The sequence below is a fragment of the Dromaius novaehollandiae genome, chromosome 3 (genome assembly GCF_036370855.1).
Source record: "Dromaius novaehollandiae isolate bDroNov1 chromosome 3, bDroNov1.hap1, whole genome shotgun sequence".
Classification (NCBI taxonomy): domain Eukaryota; kingdom Metazoa; phylum Chordata; class Aves; order Casuariiformes; family Dromaiidae; genus Dromaius; species Dromaius novaehollandiae.
The window spans coordinates 107,100,614-107,120,859 of NC_088100.1; positions in this window are offsets into that span (position 1 = coordinate 107,100,614).

The following is a 20,246-nucleotide window of genomic DNA, read 5'->3' on the forward strand; positions in this document are numbered from 1 at the left end:
AATAGCGCTTTGTATAGAGCTGTTTTGCATAATAATAATATGAAACAAAAAATGAGGGAAATCTTAAACCCAGAAAAGAGGAGTTATTAGCCAACATGATATATTTTTAATCAAGCAAAATTAGAACAAGCAGAGAAAATGGATACTGTCATATCCTGGAGGATGGATGGAAGAATGTGCTTTGTGTTGTGTTTCCACCCATGGTTAGCTTGGTTCTGTGCCTACAGCAGTATGCTATCTATACCATACAAATTTATAATATGCTTTGAGATCTCTGGCTAAGTGCAAGGTTAGAGCTGAGTAACATGATTATTATTATAATCTTAGCTCTGCCTCTAAAGCTGCAGACCACTTAATACTGTTTTCTCTCAATCCAAGGAGATAAGGAGCTGAGCATCTTGAAAGAGGACTTATATTTGCAATAGATGAAATAACTTTTCTTGTGACTCATCTATGGAAGTAATTAAAAGAGGAGAGGTGGCCATCCAGTGACGCAGTGTCCATGCAATTAGTACTGGTTATGGTTGACGAGGATAGCAGAGGTGGGAAAATTGTAGCTTGTTAGTCTGTAATACATTTTGGCCTCCTAATGAACTCCATTTTATAGCCAAACTCCTTTAAATTGTCTCTTCCCTTGATTAATTCACCTCTTTCTCCCCTTTCGGCAGGCTGTTGTTGATAGGGAGTGTCCAGTGTTGAATGAGTAAAAAGTACTAATGCATGTTCTTTCCAGAGGGAGATAACCCTTCTCTAAACATGATGAATGCATCTTTTACGAAGGAAGATACCCTGTGCAGCAAGGGCTTATGTATAAGCGCTGGAAAGCATGTACCGCGGGAGGACGGGGGAGCTCCTCCAGCTCCAGGCTGTTTCCACAGGGCTGGTTAGCTGCTGTTGGAGCCCCCCAGCCCCCAGCGGGCAGGGGGCAGCGAGCAGGAGGGCAGGCTCCCGTGCACTCCGGCGGGCTTGGGCTGGACATCCCGGCCACTAGCTCCCAGGAGTTCAGGTCCTGGACCCTGCTTCGGGCCAGCTGGTGCTTTTCTGTTCAGGGACCTCTTTTGGCTCTCAGATATAGGGCCAGACTGGAAAAGTCACAGCTGGGGCCTGAGTCTGTCACTCCTGGGTCCTGTGCAAGGGGCAACTCCTGCTCACCTCCAGCTGTATTTCTGGTCCGAGTCAGGCTGTTGGGTCCCACCAGCCGGGCTCACGCCGTGTGGCGACAGCCCGTCTCCTCCAGTGGGAGCTCGACTGCAGGAGGCACAGGGCAGGGGCAGGAGCGTGGCACAAGGGCTGGCTCATACGAAGCAGCCCTCTTCTGCTTGCCCTGTTATTACCAAGCAGTTTTCAGCCAAGGGAAAGTAAGAGTTAAACAGGGCTGGAGGAGGAAGGTGATGGTACTTGGCATTCTGCAGCACTGAGGTAAAAGGCCAGGAGACGTGCAAATACAGTGGGATGACTAAAAATACACATATGTATTACATATACATACCCACATACAAACATACAAGTAATATCACAGCACTCACAATTATTCATGCATGAGATTTTTTTTTTTTCCAAATCATTTCTGGCAAGTAAAAGAAAGAGAAAAAATCTTCCCCAAGCTGATTATCAAATAAAATACTGTTTTATTTTCTGTCTAATAAGTACAAGAAGTTCCATAACTCCCCTGATTAGGCATATTATCCTTCTTCAGAAAGTCAGCTTGATTTATGCAGAAAGTGATTTGGACATACTTTCCTCTGGCTATAGAGATTTCATAATTCCTGGTGTATGTCTGGAAAATCTCCCCTCGTCCCGAGTCCAAACCAAATTAATGTCTTCCAGAATGACCTGAGGAATTAATGAGGTTTTTGCTGTCAGTTCTGCCCATGCAGGGTCAAGTAAATCATTTGCTGGCCCTTACTCCAGTGTTTTTCCCTGTCTTTCTGACTCCATGTACAACGATAACAAAGTTGCAGATGCCTTTGAAATACGGCATCACTGACACTCTCCGTCCATCTGTTGGGACATATTTTAGGCTCTGTTTCTCTGTCTGCTGTAAACTCTGCCTTTAATGGAGTCAGTAATTGCTGATAAATGGGGTATCAATGAAGTCAGTGTACTGTAGGTTTCCCCATTCTTTTCTGCTGATGTGTGCTATTTAAATCTCTCTGCCATTACTTAAAGTTATTGTGTGTTCTTGTCTTTAATTCCATCCCTAGCATTCTTGGCCCCAGCTGTGATTTTTAATACATAGCAAAACTAGGTACTACGGAGAGCTGTTTGGCAGTAAACAAGTTATCCTCAATTCCCCATTCTGTCATCCCCAACCAGAGAAAATGTGAAGCATATTGAGAGTACATACATTAAGTTCTGAGTAATTCACAGATTTTCTTTCTCTCATGTCATAAATATTTTAAACCAACCCAATTTTGACATTTCAGCCAAGCAGTAAAAAACATGATCCACCCTTTCTCCTCCTCTCCTTTGGTCCCCACGTGGTACAAAGCTTGAAGGAAAACGCGTCCACACTTCATCCTACATTTTATATTACCTTTCTTTATAATTTATCACAGCTTTTAAAGGTATTAAAATCTTACATAAGATGAGTACTGCTTGTGTCTCTGACACTATACAATCTATTAAGCTGTCTGCCAGCTATCTTGGTAGTTATACCTCATTTTCTTGCACGGCATCTGAGCACACAGTAATGACTCTAATAGCAACAGTAATGGTGATACTTGAAGCAACATTTGCAGCAAGCAGGCCCTTTCAAAACATCTGAGGGGAGACAGTCTCCCTACAAGCCCAGAGGCAGAGAAGCAGCAAACAGCAGAAGAAATAAACAGACAAATAGGATCACACCTTGGTATGCATCCTGTTATGTGCTGCAGCCAAGACCAGAGGAGCTAGGAAAAAGGTGCAGGGACATTCATACTGGATAGTGATGGAAAAGCCATCACACAAGGGATACTGTTTCTAATGTCCTTCAGTCAGTGGATAAAATATGTCCAGAAACATAAGAAGCTATTGGTATTGCCTGTAAAGTTAGGATGGGATTGCATCCTGACTCAGCCGTATGTTCAGGAGTCTCAATCTTCCTGGATTCTTGGCTACACGTTGAAGACTCCTCATTCATTATTTAAAATCTGTTTCACAAGTTGCTCTGGGAAAGGGTGCTAGGAGCAGCAATTCTTCTCTATTAAGCTTTACTGGAGGAAATATAAGCATTGAGAGACTTGCAGTATGAGTCTCTCTGAGACAGTATAGGCAATAAGCTAAGCAGTCAGCTGGGAGCAAGAAGCCATCCCATAACTGATGGTATCTTACTTTGAAGGAAGTGTCCTCTGCAGCTGGCCCTTGGACCCATTGGGATGACTGAGGTAATGGTCAGTCTGAGGTCTACATTATCCTGAGTTAATGGTATGATCTAAAGCAAAATACATACTTTGTTGAGTCTCAAGTTTTGTGAATGAATCCCTGAAATAGCTTTGTGATATATAAATTGGCTCAGCCTGTAGAAGGGAACCTGAGGGCAAGCAGGACCACTAGGACTTCTGTGGGACTGAAGAGGGTACAAACCCATTAAATGTGCGTACGCAGTTCCACCAGCCGTTGCCACCTATAAGATTGTAGCCTTGCATGACCAGGGCATGTATAACCCAACTGGAGACATCACACATGTGAGGGTTGGAGGAAACCTGGGATTACCTAATCCTTTTGCTGAATCCTGAGAATCTGCTGGCTACAGAGACTAGCAATGGCCCTTACAGTAAAAGAACACCTCTTGCGATTAGTTTTAATTTTGTTATGTCTCCTGTCAGTTGCAAGTCTCCTGGTTCTTGGATTATAAATGAGGAGAATTAGTCTTTTAGTCATGTCCTCTCTATATTAAAAAGGCTGAATCTTTTCTTCTTTTCGTTTGTTCCCAGTCATTTCTGTTACAATCCTTGAATTTCTTTGTCCTCTCTCTACTTACTTCGGGCAACCAGAATTAAACACAACACTTCGGTGCTACTCCTATTTCTTATGCTAAAATGTATTTGTGCTCCTGCACACTCAGTGCTCCTGAATTGTGTTCATAGGCCAAGATATTGCTCCAAGACACCTGGGCTTATTGATCTGGGTTTACTAGTGCTCCATAAAATGCTTTGAAATCTTCTTGTGAAAGAAGCATTATTATGACAACTTTTGCAAAAAGACAAGAATATAAGCTTTATTCCTCTGCAATTTCATAGATTTTAAGGCAGGAGCAACAGCTCTATTACAGTCATCTAATTTAAATTCCGGTCAAACAAAGGCCATGGATTTTAATTTGGTAAGCTTTGAATAAGAGTTTGCATCCTTAGAGTAAGTTAAAACGTACCTTTTAAAAATATATTGCCTTGATTCAGAGGCCTGAAGTCACGGGACGAACTGCCACACATCTAAGGAGGTTGTTGCAGTGACCAAATGCACCCCCTGTTATAACCAGTGTGTCTGAATTTTGCTAGTTTCAGTCTGCAATCACTAGACCTTGTTATACAGTTGTCTGATAGGGGAAACAGGTCTCCTCTTGTAGATGGCTGAAGGCTGGTCAAGTCAACTCTCAGTAATCTCCTGGGCAAACTTAGCAGATGTAACCTCTTAAATCTCTTCCTGTTAGACTCAGACAGCAACCCCATGAAAGAAATTCTCCCTCCTTGCTCAGGGGGGAGCCTGACCTCCCTTTTTCTGTCCTTATTTTGCTGAAAACTTCCTTCCTGGTTCTTTTCCCTAAAAAGAAAGCAGCTTCTGGATTTACGTTCTTCTGGGACAGATATGGTATGATGACTCTCATTTCCTCTCTTCCCTTTTCAGTTTCTTCCCCATACCTTTTTTTTTTTTTGTTAACATAAATGATGATTTCAGTGCTTGTTGCTATGGCCAATCTAATGCAAGTGAAGCGGTCAGGGCCTGCCTCTTGGGATGAAGTTACAAAATTTTCAAGAATATTACAGCATGTTATAAATCTTATATTATTAAAAACTATTTGTTGGGTATACAGCTCAGCAAATGCACACTCTCCGGTTTATTTTTAACTCTTGTCCAAACAATTGCTCCACATTCCTGTTCCCCTCACATTCACTTCATCTGTGGGCTGTGAGGACACTTAATTTCTAGTTACCTCCAACCTAGGAAGACTGGGGGAAGAGCCTCCGTAACAAATCCAAGCACCTCTTGCTCCTGCCAGGTAAGATGAGGAAGCTCAGGATGTCTTTGGTCCACACTGCAGTCAGCCAGTGTTATTTGTTAGGAACTGGCCGTGTGCTCACACATCCTGGCCAGCATTGTCTCGCTTTGGGTAGCACTGCCAAGGGAAAGTAGGACTGAAATGGAGCCAGGCACTCTTAGGCCGAGACTGTACAGTTTCCTCCTCTCCTTTTCATTTTCTCAAGAATCAGATTCTTAAAGACTTTTAGGGTTTTGGAAGAGTGGGTATTTAAAACCATGCCTTTAGACTTCAGTTCAGGGCTTTATTCTTTTCTTTTCTGTATTTTATTATTATTCTTCAGTACTTTAAGGCAATGGCATTACCATTAGGTCAATGAAATTTCAGCATTTTGTTGTGCTGAATCACTGTTTAAATGAAGGCATGTATTCAAATTGGTTGCTACTGTCAAAAGCTAGGAGAAAGAAACCTAGCTTTTCTCTCTGTTTACCTAGCTCCAGAGTATCTCCATTATAGTACTTAAACATATAGTAACCTAGATTAGAGACACTGGCTAACTGTATGTCTGTAAACATGTGCAATACCTAGATCAGAGACTTCTAAATGTTTTGGGCAAACGGAGTCCTGGAGTCCTTGGAATTTCTCGGGGACTGCAAACACTCGTCTATCAAATTTTCAGCTGAGGAACTCAAAGGTTTTATAATTATATGTGAGGCCATGGTCTGGCTGTGGATCACTAGCCATGAACAAGGAGCACATGCCCTCTAATTATGGACCAAAGGGCTAGATGATTCTTGAGTCTTTAACCTGTATCGTACTAGGGACATCAATATCTTGCAGGGGCTCAAAACATACAGAGGTGGCTATTGCTTGTGTTCTATCCTTATTTTTTTCTCCACATCCCTCTATTTGTCTTTAATTTCCTTTTTAGCTTTATGTGAGTTGTACGAAATCTAAATTAAGGAAAAACCTCCCCTTGCCCTTTACTTTCCCCTCTATGAACTACTTCAGCAGAAACATTTTAAACACATAATTTAAACAACGATGTTCATCCTGAGTTTCATGTATGTTGATCTCTGCAGCTACTTTGTCAGGCTCAGCTGTGATAATTTTTTATTGGTTTCATATGCATATCCCTTTTAATCTTCCAATCAAAGTTGCTAAAAAGGTCATTATGATAAATTTTGAAAAAATAAGTTAGTTTTTCTAAGTATTTGCAACAAAAGACTTCAGTTTATGAGAAAAAATGGAAACCAAAAGCTTTAAAAATACAATTAATGTTTTTGTGAAAATATTTAGTTTTCCATTTAAGTGTTTGTGGATTTTTTAAAATCAAACTATTTTACAGAAAAAAAAACTTTTCTAGTTTTTGTCCAGAAAATTTTAACCCTAATGAAAATTTCCATGAAAATGTTTGTATTGGTTTAAAAGCAGATTTTTTTACCCCTCTCCTCCAAAAATATTTCAAATGAAAACATTTCTGTATGCTACTTGATTTCCCTCTCACACCTGTGTAAACCAAATGCAATTCCATTGAAGTGAATGAAGTTATGCTGCTAGAAGAAAGAAAAAGCTGAAGCCCATTGCATCTGAATAGATGACTTTGTTGTTTTAACAAGCCAAGTTCATTCTGAGCAGAAACCCTAAATCCAGAGATTCAGATCCCAGCAGTGTCACAGGCAGCCCTTCACGCATCCAAAGCAGCTCAGATGGTTCTGTGCAGTTGACTCTGCAATGTTTCTGCCTTTAAGAGCAAAAAGAATGGAGGTGTGGAATGGGGAATGGGCATGGAGGATCATGAGGCATAAACCATTAACTCTTCCCGAGAGGTGGTCAGTACTGAAGTACAGTGACACTACAATGTGGAAAGTCTCCACCATTGCTATCAGTGGTGAGTAGAAATGCAGAGAACCTCAGTCTTCTAATTGTAATGATTTTGGAGTCCTGCACCCTCTTTCCTACAAATACCTGTGCTTGAGTATCCTGCAATAGAGGAATAAAAGTGATAGATACTGGCATCAGCACTGATAATCTGCAAGTGATCTGGGCTTTTTTCTTGCATTTGCTCCTAGGTAACATCAGAAATGACATGATAATGCTGGAGGTGGAAAGGTCCTAAACAATGACAATAAATTTTAAAGAATATGCAGGCAATAGGATAGCGATCCAGTCCTAACTGGTCAGTCCAAGGCATGCAGTAAATCATGTAAAATGCTACTTCACTTGATGGAAGAAAGCAGAAAAATAGATAATCCTTGTATTCACAGCAAGTAAAAATATATATAAAGGCTCTGTTTTCAACTGGTGCTTTTCATTTTGCCTCAGAAAGAAAGGCCTGGGAAAGTCATCATATCTTCCAAAATATGCACCCAGCCATTCTGAATACAGACACTTCTGGAAGAGTTGCCATGATTTTTGGTGGCACAAATACCTGCACACAGTGTTGTAGGTGCAAAATCTGGAAGCAGGGCAGTGGCTAGTGGGGAATCTGCCTTTTAAGTTCAGGGACTGGAGACATGAAAGTTGAGATTTACCCAAATTATACCCCTGGAGACAAGTTTAACGCCCACTGGTCTTCGCCGCAACCATAAAAGTACACAGAAACATCTCTGCAGCAGTCCTCTCTGCAATGCAATTTGTACTAATTTTTCCAAGAGTCCCACCACTAGTATTACTTAGCAGCTGAGATGACAGACAGGACTTCCATCTTTAGAGTCTCTTTCAGAGAGCTCCTTCAGCTAAGTGCCCTGTGGGTTTTCCCTCCTATTAAGTCTCTCTCTTTTTCTTTTTTTTTCAGGAGAATAAAATGATGAAGGAAAATTAATTTTCATTGCAATGCAATGAACTGTGAAAGAGACTCTTAGTTGTGGTTTGGAATGCAGACACTGCTGGCTACCTTCTCAGACCATGGCTAATCACACCACTGACAGACTGGAGCTCACCAGCTGAACTAAATGCTTCAATGCAGCCTTTGCTGCTGCAAGCCCAGAACACGCTGTGTTACTGAATTCCTCAGTGTGCTGCATAAGGGGTGACTGCTGACATTAGATCAGGGAAAACTCATCTGTGGCTATTTCATCCTGCTGAACATTGAGGTGGTGTTATTCTGCCATCTTTGAGATGCTTTGTTTTGTCCCTTCTTATTAAAGTCTAGCTATAATTCTTTGACTTGCTTTGGCAGGATGATCTCTGGTATTTCGACAATAACAGACTGTGGAACATTATTCATATTAACCTTAGAAACAGTGGGAAAACATAGGGACAAGCATGTGCTTATGCTGTCCATGCCCCCGTGCACTCCTGGTGATTGCAGCTGAGTGCCTAGCAAGGAAAGACAATTGTGGAACACTTCCATGGAACAATTTCATGAATCGCTTTGGACTCAGCATGTTTATACCACTCTCTTCCTTTTTGACAGCATCCTGCGAACACTCAAATGAGGTTTTTTTTCAGCCTAATGCCAAGTTCTTATTGTTCTTCTAACAAATGCCAATGCTTACATGTGGGCAAGGTACTCGTGTATGAATGTAAATGTTGGGGATTAACAATTGAAGTACTCCCTCATGTATCCTGTTTCACTCATTCCATCATAGATTAGGAACAGCCTAGCTAGAAGTGGTGACCAGTCTCATGTGGAAAATAATGAGTGACTGGCTGGAAATAGCAGTCCTAAAAAAAAAAGCACCCCAGAAAGCTGAACTGTATGAACACAGAGTTCTCTAAATAATTGCAAAGAGTGAAAAAATGCACTGAACTGAAATTCTGTTACTAGATAATCTGTGAGTCTGAGGGACTATATTTGGATGTATTAAGTCAACCACTTACTCTGCACCAGGAGTATTGGCATTTTTTATTTAAAGTGGGTGGGAGACTGATGTGGTAAAAAGAAAGAACATTACCAACAACTCCACAAGTAACAAAACTATCCATAAGTATGATCTGAGCATTTTTGATAGGCAGGTAGTGCATCTTTCACATGTGAGGTAGATCTTGCTCCCTGTATCCCCACTGAGGAGCAGGAGGGGGCAAATCACATACCTGAAGGTTCCTGAAATTGGTCTATGGATCTATAATGACCTAATATCCGTGGCGAAGCCTGAAGCTTGAGGTACTATCTGGTCATCAGCTGCCAGCTCTTACTTGCCTAAAGAGAGGTAATAAGGAGAGCTACAACTGATCAAATACTTTCCCAGTAAGACCTGTCCATATGTCCCTACTGTGGTTGCCACAGAGGACATTTTATGGTCACAACAGGAAAGGCTGGTGATTAACACCTGCCATCTGCTCATGTGCAAGACAGCCTTGCAGGGGATAGCTCCTCCTCTCTAGAAAGCTGAGTTTAGGATGTCCCATCAGAGAAGAAGCCAAAGTGGTTCCAGAGACAGGCTGTGAACCAAATCAGGATATGGACAACCCCCAAAGAAAGGGAGAAGGAAAGTTATAACATTCTTGGCTTTCACTGTCCCAGTGAATCACTAAGGAGTCTCCTGAGGAAGGCCCAGTAGACACAGGCCCTGAACCAAATCATACCTTTTATACTGACCAGAGGACCTCAGGAATGGCGCTGTTAAGTACATCTGTGCCTGCCATGGTGATGCATACCCCCTGTGGCCAAAGCCTCAAGCAAGGGGCTTGGCCTCTCTACCAAGTGAACTCCGGAGGCTGTGGCATTATTTATTCTTCTAACCTTTGTGATTCCTCTCTGAGAAAGCAAAATGAATCATGCCAGGTCTGAGATTCCTGAGAGAAATGGCTGCATTTGGTACACATGACTTTAAACTAGTCCCTTCCACCCTTTGATGATTAATAGCCTGTGATCCTCTGTGATTCATGGCATCCAGGAGACGTTATTTCCTGGGATGTAAGAGCTGGACAGCATGTTTTCCTCATCAGTTACTAACTCCGATTGTAAGCATCCATTCTACCTTATCTAGACTGTTGGTAAAGGTTGTCAAGGAAGGAAGCAGAGAGTGGGGAGCACAGGATGAAGGAGAAAGCTTGCTCTGTCACGGCCTTGCTCCACACCAGGGCAAGACACTTAATGCTTCTCTCAGCCTCTCTAGATTGAGACTCTCCTCTTCCCGAGGTCTAATTCGCTCATGTTCTCTGTAACAGGCTTTGAGACCCTTGGAGGGGACGGTGTAGAAAAGAAAGTCATTCAGTGACTGCTAGTAAATTGACAGTTATGCTACCCTAATTAGCACACCTGTCCACAGAGCTGGCCATGCCAGAGAGCTTCAAGAGCCGGATTCATGCCGTGCCATGCAGCGCACATTTAGGATGAATTACTGTACTTAAACAAATTTTCATTTCCATGCACTTGATACACACATTTTTTTTCTTCACTTTCTCCCCATTGGCAACTTAAGGAGCCATTTTTCTTCCTGACGCCATCTTGGCACTCTCTCTACCAGCATGTGAAAATAGCCGAAGTTATACATATGGAGACCTCATCCTCAGTTGCCTAATGGATTCAGAAGACATCCTGAATATTCATCATTTCTCTTTTTATGAGCACCTTGGCAATTGCCTCCAAAGTTAAAGACTGTTGTAAATTAAGGCATGGCACTTGGTGAATACCAATTTATCCGCATTTCAAGACTTCCCTCACCCCCACCTCCTCTCCACACAATATTGAAGTTCCTGTAGTCTTTGTGAATACAGGGCATTGTTTCTGCTCTGCTGAAGCAGAATTGTTTGTGCATCCCTGAAGACTGTGAAATGTCTGCACCGAGGCTGCTCATTTAAACTGTGTGCACTTACTGTACCCTCTCCGGAACTCCCTTCCTGGAGAAGTTAGCAATGACCTTCTCAGAAGTAATGTTAAACACATGCTGAGGAAGCTTGACTCCTCGACAGGCCCTTTTAATTATTAGTTGTAAATTAGCAAATAATGTTTTTTCAGTTTCATATCAGTGGCTGCTTGACTGCATGTGGGATTTTCCAGGTATACAGTCCTCACGCTGTCCACGAAATATATACTGACAACAGACTCATCTAGGAATCACAGCATTTGGTGCTTTTTCAATGTATGTAGTTTTTCTGTGCACCAGAAGGTTACCCTTTCAGAATAACAACAGTGTGGAAATTAATGCAAAGGATTAATTACAATTAACAGTTACTGAGGGTCTTTTTAACACACAGCAAGTTCACAGGGAAAATCCCTGCTGCAGAGAACCCTCTACTCACCATAGAGAAGAAGGAAAGAAGAAGGAGCTATGTCCCAGTTTTACACATAGGGCACCAAAGCACAGCCAGCTTGGTCCTGCAAGACGCTGAGCACTCTGCTCCCAGTCTTGCAAAAATTCTAAGTAGACTTAGTGTTTTTTCACTAAACTTAACAGGATCCCACCCCATAAGGTTAAATGGCTTCCCTGAGATGATACAGAAATCCTGTGGCAAAATAAAGCGTCAGGCCTGGACTTCTCAGGTCTCAGTGCATTCTTGGCTTCATCTTTATCTGTTGCTGGGCCTCAGTAGGATTTTCACAAGAACCAACAGTGTTGCTGGCATTTATAATTCTACTGTAAATCTGGTGAAGTTTGCCATTTTTTTCCTAAAGCTCCAGCTCCTGGAACCATGTTTATATGACTACCTCAGCTGTTGGGGAAAAAAAAAAGAAAAGGTTTCTAATCCTTGTTCTTGCAAAGGAAGGCTTGAAAAGACAGCCTGGAATATTCAAATCCCAGAGAGCAAATGAAAACACTGCCAATATGTTTGCAGCTAAAATAATCTCACATCTTCTAAGTCAATTTTATGCCTCTTTTAATTTTAGTGTGGAAAAAGCTGGTTCTTGCTTTTGTAATGTTTGTGTCATAAGAGCATCCCAAGAGAAATGGAGATGACGTCAGAAGGGCTCATCACACCTAACTTCAGGAGCCTACGGGGTAAGCACTGACATCACTATCTTTTTAGACAACTCAACTCATCCTAAGATAGATGGCTAAAAAATGAGAGCAGTTGAGCTACAGAAGTGCTTCTTTCCCCCTCTGCTTTTGCTGCCTGTGGAGGAGCAAGTGTTGTCGTGTGAAAGAGGGTAAGATGCAGAGTTTCAGTAAATTGCATGGTAATGGTGTCAGTCCTGGTGTGGAGATGTTGGAGAGGCTGGAGGCAGCAAGTGGAGGAGGAGCAGACAAGATGGGAGGCATCTTTCTTTCCTTGTACCGGGGCGTCTCACCACTCAGCAGTGCTGCAGAGCCCAGCACCTTTGTGTGCCAAGGTGGAAACAGGGGCGCAGCTGCATTTCTCCTTATTTTGCTTTGTTTTGGAATGGCATGGATTGGGGTGCAGAGGGGCTGATGGTGGTCTGTGGAGCAGGGAGCCTGGTAGACTGCACGGCATCAACACCAGTTGGTTACGATGAGAGGACAGGAACTCAGTTGATCGTTTTTTGGGAATCTTCGTACTTGCCTGGAGAGAAAGAGGTTGGGATAGAAAGCACTATTGCACCAAATCAGGGAGGATTTAAGGGATGTCAGCATGGCAGCTGATGCCAAGAAGAGTTGGGAGGGGAAACCTCATTGGGCTAGAAAGGATTTTGTTTAATACAGTCAGCACTGCTGGAGTGATACGAGGGACTGAGATACAAGTGGAGGTATGAAATTATTCTCCAACTGTCTCTCAAAGCAGGGTAGGGAAGGGGCAAATCTGGATCCTTGCTCTGAGAGTTTTTCCTGTCTACTTGAGCAGATACAGCCTTGGTCTCTTCTGGTACCTGCTGGAAGTCACTGTTGGTCTCATTGGACTTTTCAGAGGACGTTGTGGAAGCAGGAGACCGCAGACTGCTCTCAGCCAGAGAAAGCTCAATGCGTGGGGCAGGCCGGAGCCTGAACCTGCGAGAGAGAGAGAGAAAGCGTGTGTCAAAATAAGCCTTTGGACTCTGGCTCCCATTCACAAAAAATGGAGCCTTTGTTTTTAACTTCAGTTACCTCCCAGCTGTCTGGGAGGCCATGAGAGCTCTCCATTTCTTGAGCTGTATTAAGAACTGTCCATTAACACCTTAGCCAGCTTCCATGGGTCCAGCAGAGACTAGAGAGGAAGGAAAGCATTTTGCTGAAAGTACTGTTTCATGTATATGTATATAAATACGTGTATATATGCACACACACACGTGCACACACATACACACAATATTACCAGGTCTAGGGACTCTTGGAAGAGTGCAAAAAATAAAATAATGCGTTGAAATACTTTTGTCATTTCTTATTTCTGTTTATGCATGAAATAAAAGAAAAAAACAGCTGTAGTTTAGAATTCACTTCTGATCTGAATCAGCATTCCACTATTTAGATCCTTCTTCCAATGTTTTGGAAATGTGTATAAGAAAAGACACACTGAGAACAGGCATCAGTTCTGGGGCTTCTAGGAAGCCTAGCTGGCTGTGAAGAGTCCTTTTCCTTCAAATTTAAAACTTCTGCTTTTACTGCAAAAGGGGCTCTGAAATGCCTCCCCAGACATAAAAGAGGTGCAGTTATCATGGTAGGAGGTAGGTGTCTTGTGCAGAACATTGTCTATGAACTGAATTGCAGTAGGAGAAGTCAGGGGTGACAAAAAGCAATATTAATTGGGGATACAGCTAAAACTTTGTGTGAGTCTTTGTCATTCTTGCAGCAATTAACCTCTGTGGTGATAAGAGACTGCAAAAACTCACTTCAGTGAGAGATGGATTTTGATCTGATAAGACAGTGAAATAGGCTGGTGCATTATATTTTGATTGCAACCTGCCTGGGTGCCCTGACAGAGTCAAGGAACAAATATTTTACACAAACAAGTAAAGAGCAAGAAAGGGAATGAGATCAGCCTTGACTGGCAAGGCAGCATTAGAGAAGCCATTCGTATGGGCACAAGTGAGCAACAAATTTGGCTTGAGGTTCATTCATGGCAGGAAGGAGGACTCAGGAAAGGGAAGCAGTTAATATAATCTGAACTGAAAAAGCTGGATGGGTTTGGATTTCATGCAATTGTTTTTGGCCTCTCTCAATTGACTTGCTTCTTCTGAATTTCAAGATGAATAATTATATTCTGATGCTGTAACAGTCTGATAAGCCTTTGCATTTCTGTGCATTTTTCATCTCTGGACCCCAAAGAACTTTCCAAAGACTAACTGATCTTTGCATAGGACACGAAGCTGGTCGGTCGTATAATCTCTTCTAGGGAAACAGAGTGCAAAAATCTTACAGCTGATGCTAAAAAACAGCTGTTGTTAAAAAAACTGGGCGATTAAAAACCGCAGGCAAGAGTTGGCCAGCTCCCAAATGGCACTCCCAGGTTTTCCAGTTGGGTGAGAGATACAAGGCATTTTCTGTATGCTCGGCAGGGCTGAGGAGAGGAAGATCTGGAAGTGGCTCCTGGGGGGAGGCAAAAGGGAGGTGGAAGGCTGCTTCCAGGGTAAGCCGTGGCTACCCCAGATCCTGGAGCAGAAAAATGTATGTGCAATGTAGACCTCTCTGTGCAATGTAGACATCTTCTTTAAGCTCTTGTACAGCCCCACTGAGGCAGCCACTGTAAGACAGTGGTAAAATTTAGTTTTGCTGCTTAATCTTTTCTGTAAATGGTTTACAAGATCAAACCTTCTCTCTTCATTCATTCATACCGATTATACAATATTGTACCTGGAAACAATTTTCCTGTACCTTCCATTTTTGCCCTTGACAAAATGTAGCAATAAAAGCAACATTTTCCCATGGTAAAATTAGTAAAATTTGCTTTCAGAAAATTTCTAAAGATTGATAAATTCTTGGAAGGAAAACAATTTCCTTCTTTTCCACTATGGAAAATTATGTCCTTCCTGTTGGGAAAATTCATGTCTAACTCTGACCCAACTTTGAGAACCTTTTAAGAAATATACATGCACATATGTACATGACTGCTCCCAAAGCAGATATTGGTATTGTCACCCAAAAACTAGCTTAAATTATTACTTCCTGATGAGAAATATTCTCCTAAGTTTGTAAAAATTATGCTGACTAGTCCTTACAAGAGACACATTAAATTACTGATACCTTGGAAGTTTAGGGCAAAATTTACAATTGTGAATACTTGTTTAAAGGGCTATGTCTGAAGAATGCAGAGAAATGCAACAGAGCTCTTATAAGAACTTTAATTAGCTATCAAAAACCATCCACAATTTATTTAATGTCTCCTTCCAGGAGAATATATTGTTAGTTCAGCTGTAACTTCTTAACTTCATCATATTTTATATACTTTGGCCATCACATATTGCCACAAAGTATACTATATAGTGTGATTTAAAAAGTGTTCCAATTAAGTACACAAAAATGGCCCTATACACCATGCAAGGAATGAGGGGGACACCACACATACCCATTGTTTAAGCATAAACTATTTTTAGTGATCATTTATTAGATAAGCCTTTTAACTTTATGATTTGATTGTGCTATACATTTATTTAGATTCTAGGGTTTTGCTTCAATTTCAGACCTGAAGAGCAAAAAACACTGTTCATTTCCCCAACTCACATCAAACAACAATTTGGAAGGAAAATGTAGAGGATGTCTCTTTATGGAAAATGAAAACATGAAAAAATTGCCAAAAATGCATTAAGAGAGATTAATCGGCTGAAAGATGGAGCTAAAGATTTGAAGAGTGCAACAGAGTGAGTATGCTGTTATTTTTATTATTACTGCAGTCATACTTATCCAGGACCTAAAATTCTGATACACCTCAAAAAAACATAAGCAATTTAGTAAAAGTATAAAGAGGTGCTATAAAGATGACTGGAGGCTTCCCTGTAAGGAATGATTAAAAGGACTTGCTCTCTTCAGCTCAGAAATGACAGAAGCAGACCCTGGTGAAGTCCTGCAGGTGGTGGAGAACATGAAGAAATTATCAATTGCTATGTGCAATGTACACAGTGCAGTATGAGGCAGTAATTGCAAAAGGAGTGAAGTGAAGTACACGATTCCTTGCTTCTGGGCTTTGTGGAGACCAAAAGTATTAATGAATTCTGCAAGGGATAAGACAAATTCATTAAGCGTAGGTCAACCAGTGACTCTTCAACGTGATTGTCCATGTGTAACCTCCACCTCAGGAAATCCAAAACTACCGCTTCTCGGAAACTGGCTGAGTATAACAGGAATGAATCACTCTATGATACATGCCCTGGTTCTTCTGTGATTTCTCTAAACATCTGTTACTGGGCAGTATAGGAATGAGGACACTTCTCTGTCATGCAAGCAAACGACTCAACATACCATGACAAACTAAAATGTTAGAGTCCTGTCTACTATGTTGACCAGTTGCTATCAGTAATTTTTCAGTTGAAAGTCTTTCGCTTTCACTAGAACTTTGAGCAACTGAAATAGGAATATTGAACATAAAATTATTTGATGAGCCTACTTCTAACAGTGAAGTTACAGATGAGAATAATATTAAGAAAAATGAAATAAGTAGATATTTAGCCTATTGGGAAAGGCAGAAGTGTGCTCACACTCAAAAAATATTAATACTTTTAGAAAAGGTGAAAAAGAGCATCTCAGTGTCTATCAATCTTTTAAAATACAGTGAAACTAAAAAAAAAAAAATCACAAATCTCCAATATTTAAAACAACAGTCAAGACTTTTACTTAAGAGGGAGGAAAAATGATTCCTCAGGAAACTCTCCACAATAACTCTTAAAATTAACCTTAAGCCCTATCTTGCATGTTGGTAATGTTAATGCAGATGCTTCCAGTTTTTCCAGATTTCCTTCCAGAAAAGGAAAAATGAGCTTTGTCTGAAGGCCCTTCAAAGACAATGTCTTGCCAGCTCTTCCCTTCCTTTTACAGTGAAGGAGTTGGCCTCCAGTTTCCAGAGAGAAATGGAAGTGCAGGGGGGTTAAGAATAGAAAGAGTTTCCAGGGATGAGGAAGGTATTCCATGGTTGGAAAAGATATTACAATGAGGACAAGAGGAGGTTGCAAAACATTTGATCCTCATTGTTAGAACCCTGTTCGACTCAAAGAGAAATTAAATTAAACTTTGGGATATTTCAAAAGATGAGTCCAAAATCCTGAAAATGAGAAGGATGAGAATAAATTGGCTCAGACTAAGGATCCCAGCATTCCTCACTTAGGAATAATTCAGGATTTCCTCATAACTCAAGCTGACCACATGGGTCTCCCTATTGACTTCAGTGACCTTGGCCTCACATAAGAACATGGGAATGAAAAGACTCCTGAGGTTACTGTATATAAGCCACTGCTAACACTTGCCTCTGCTATCAGTAGTAGTGGGCAGAGTTGGAGAGGACAAGTCAAGAGCTTTGTGCATCCTTGCAGTCCCTTTTTGCATTAATCCTCAGAGATCCTGGGGACTCATACAAGCTTTTTACATGGGCTTAAAACTGAAACATGTTCACCCCAGGGCTGGAGAGTGTACTCCTAAGCTAGAACTATTCCTTCAGCTACCCAAAGGTTGAGCTGTCCTGTTGGCCCAATGGGACCACTGCTAGTGTCTTATGTCCCCCTATCTGCAGCTTCAGAGAGGAACTTGACCTTCTCATGAGGAAGAAAGTTGTTGCTCATTCAAAGAAGAAATAATGAACTGCATCTTATATATAGAATAGTTTTTCTCACAGCAAGAAACTGAAGAAAATGCATTTTTCCTCTCCAGCTGAATATTCCACTCATTTCTTTTCTGCTAGATAGCTTCCAACTTTCTAACCTGATGAGTTATGGATGGTCATTCTTTCCAATGTTAGCTGAATTCTTTTCTAATTATACATGTTCTGAATAGCACAAGGCAGACCTGCTGGTAGAACATTTGGTGCAGAGAGCATAATAAATTCCAAGGAGAGCTTGACATGCCTTGCCGTAGATGCAATATTCATTTTCATTACCGCAGAAGAGATGAGACACTGAGTCAGAGTTTAAAAAACTCTCTTGCTCCTTTAGTACAGTGTATGGGTGGGATAACTTCGTCTGTTCAGATGATAGGCTGCCTTGTAAGACATCTTCGCGATAATTGATATTTAGACATTTGTAAATGATATTTTACAAGCATAAAAAGGCAGAAGATGAAATTAAAACCAGATTTATGAGACATAGAAGAACTATCACAATATCAGCGCTCTTTTATTTTGGGGTAAAACTGAAAATAACACACAGAAAGTATAAACTGTGTCAGGAAATTTTAACACATGATTTTGTACTGAAGGTTCTTTTCTCTGGAAAATGTAAAATGCTTACAGTGAAAAGTGGCTCTGAAAAGAGTGTGGGTTTATTGTCAGACAATGATTTACAGAACAAATATACTCACATTTCAAGTAAAAACATTTTATTTTTCTTAACCACCAGGCCTGCAAATCCATCTTGGGATTTCCAAGCAGACATCTTTTTGTCTCTTTCAAGGATAGTAATAAAGTTTCTAAAGGTCATTGGTGAGAAAGGCCCAACGTGTCTCTGAACTTTGCAAGCTGAATATTAGCCATTGGGATATTGCAAATTTTTCCAGTTTTGGAAAAAGGGTGTGTGGGGACACATATATGCAGTACTGAAAATTCTAGCCCAACTAATAACATGATAAGAGACTATTTAAGGGACAAACCGCAAATCAGCAGCAGAAAAAGGGAAAGAGAGGGAGGTGTTGTCTGGTTGAGTGCTCTATGCATTAGGATATGTTACCCAGGAAATGTACAGTGGGACACTTGCTTTGAGAAAGGGACACTCCATCTTCCTTAAGAACGTCAGCTCCTTCTCTGCACTGATGGCAGTGGTTTCCGTGTCCCACAACATGCTGCCAAGGGGCTGGGAGGCCGGAGGACAGGTTCCCTGTGCACAATGTCTGTCTCCTGTGAATAGATAGAGGGATGCTGTGGAGAGAAGGTGGCTAAAGACAGCCTTCCCTGCCCTTTCCTGGGATGAAAAAAGGCTGGAATCAGCCACTCAGGTAGATAAGTCCTTCCTACAAGTGTGTAAAGGCAGTGCCTAACAGGGCACAAGCGAGGGGCCTGTGAACATTGCAGGGGGCTCCTGCGAGAGGTGGGGTGCAGAGGGCAGAGTTGCAAGATGCCCTGGAGAGGGGCCCTGCAGACGGGGACTTCACAAGCTGCTCACAAGCTGTTCAGGGCTCAGCAGCCAGGCTCAGGCCTTGCCCTGATCCTTACTGCTTCCTGGCACATTTTGGAGGTATGAGACAAGGACTCCTAATACCCTAAGTGGGAGCCACAGTAACAAACTAAGAGGTCCTACTGACCTCTAACAGCAGAGGAGCCCAGAGAACACCCATAACCTGCTGTATCATTTGCCCCAGCAGCTCTTGAGACCATCCTGGGGACCAGATGTGTCCAGAGGTTGGTCTGCCCACCATGCGCTGCAGCGCAGTGTCACTGGCTTCCTGCTTCTTCCCAGACAGCTGGGACCGCGCTCCTCAGCCCAGTTGCTCCCTACTGTCCATCACTCCCTTTTCTGGGCATGTGGGGCTGACAGAGTGACTAGCCCAATGGAGAAATGAGGAACACAGCCCTTGTAGTGGCTGGACACTTCATCCCCTGCCCAAGTGGGCAGAGACAGGTCCAGCAAACATGTATTATTAACTATATAACTAGATAAAAGCTCATGAGTGAAGACGTAATTTACTTTTATGAACCATGGCATGTATGGCTGTATAATTCACATGGTTCTATTTTGTTTCATGCATCTCTGCATTTTTTAGCATGCCCCTGTGTCCAGGGATGCTTTGGACTGCTGAACAGTTTCCTTCCAAGGCTATTGTGAGCATGGAGGGAGCAGGGGCATTTCATCTTCTAGCAAAGATGTTACTTTTGTTCCTTCTTGCTTTGTTATTTCCCTTTCTATAAAATAAGAGTAATTCAGAGTCAGTGTAAATGTTTGTTCAGAATAGGGGATGAAAAAATGTAAGAATAATTCTGGTAATGGAAATAGAATATAAACAAAGAGCTTAGAGAAAGTGGAGAAGCAGTGGAGAGGTTTCCTGTTTAAGAAAGGAAAATGGAAAAATTAAAATGGCTACTTATGGAAATGTAGAAGAAACCTTAATGGAGAAGAGGAAGAATTTGGAACTACTCACAGGTCCACAAGCTATTTTAATGCAGACAGTGGCAAAAAAGATCATGT